This window comes from Marmota marmota, unplaced genomic scaffold (genome assembly GCF_001458135.2).
Source record: "Marmota marmota marmota unplaced genomic scaffold, marMar, whole genome shotgun sequence".
NCBI classification, from domain to species: Eukaryota; Metazoa; Chordata; class Mammalia; order Rodentia; family Sciuridae; genus Marmota; species Marmota marmota.
The window spans coordinates 17,466,502-17,467,678 of NW_025999968.1; positions in this window are offsets into that span (position 1 = coordinate 17,466,502).

A 1,177-nucleotide genomic window follows, 5' to 3' on the forward strand; every position below is an offset into this window, starting at 1 on the left:
AGGATGAGGCAATATGCCCTCCGCCCTCGCCCCGCCCGCCCGGCTCCGCCCAGACCGACCGGTTGTTGTGCAGCCCTTCACCTGGAAATCTCGGCGGAGCGCGGCCTCCGGCCTCCCGCACCCAGACCCTCGCCCCCCATCCAGAGCCAGCCCTGCCCTCGGCGCGCCGCATATTGGCTGGGCCTAATACTCAGGAAGACGGCGTGCGGCGCAGGGGACTGAGGCCTGCAGGGGGAGGCCGGGAGGCCGGGAGGCCGCGGTGGGGATCGGTCGGCCTGGTTCCGGGAGATTGGGAAGTCCTGGAAGGCGCGAGCCCCGTGCCACCTTCCTGCCCACCGGGGCGCGCTGGCACAAAGAGCTTCTCCACTGTTAGAGTTAAGTGGAGCCTGAGAATACTTTCCCTTCTCAAAATTTAGGAGTTTGCCAGCGTTCTTTTAAGCAAGGTCCCATATTCAATCTTTCTGTCCTCAAGTTATCTGGGCTACAACTTCTTTTTTTTTTAATTAGTTGCAGTCCCAGAACAAAAAGCAATGCCCACTGTTTTGTAGCTCTCAATACAATAAAGCCATCGTAGCTAAATGATGTACATACATGTGCCTATGTAAATATGTGATTTTTTAAACGTCTGTATAGCTTTACATTGTGTTTGATAAACACAGGAATTTGAACCTTTTCTATCTTGAATACTTTTTCCCAATGGGTTTATTACGACTATGTATCGAAGTCCAATTTGAAGGGGGGAAAACATGCTAGTTGTCAGAAGAAAAAGATGCATGATTAAGTCTATCTTTCAAGTACATTATAACTTGTAGGTATGATAAGGTAAGTACACACGTACTATATGAAAAGAAACCGATTATGATTAAATATCACAAGGGATACAAAGTTCAGTGAGCAGCCTAAAAAGAGAGGTGACTTGTCTGGTAAGAGAGAAGGGAGGTCACAAGGAAAGTTTGTAAAAGCAGTGACATCGCACAGGCCTTAACGGATGGGTGGGATTTCAGCCACAGGGTTTGTAGGAAGAAGGACATCAAGAGCAAAAGAATTAAGGAGTGGAGTCAGCTAGGACTTTACAGTCACATATATAGGACGGTCAAAGGGAAGATGTTGACAAATGTAAAAAATAACTTGTTGCCTTTGGATGGAGCAATCCAGGGACCTACTGAGACAGAATCAA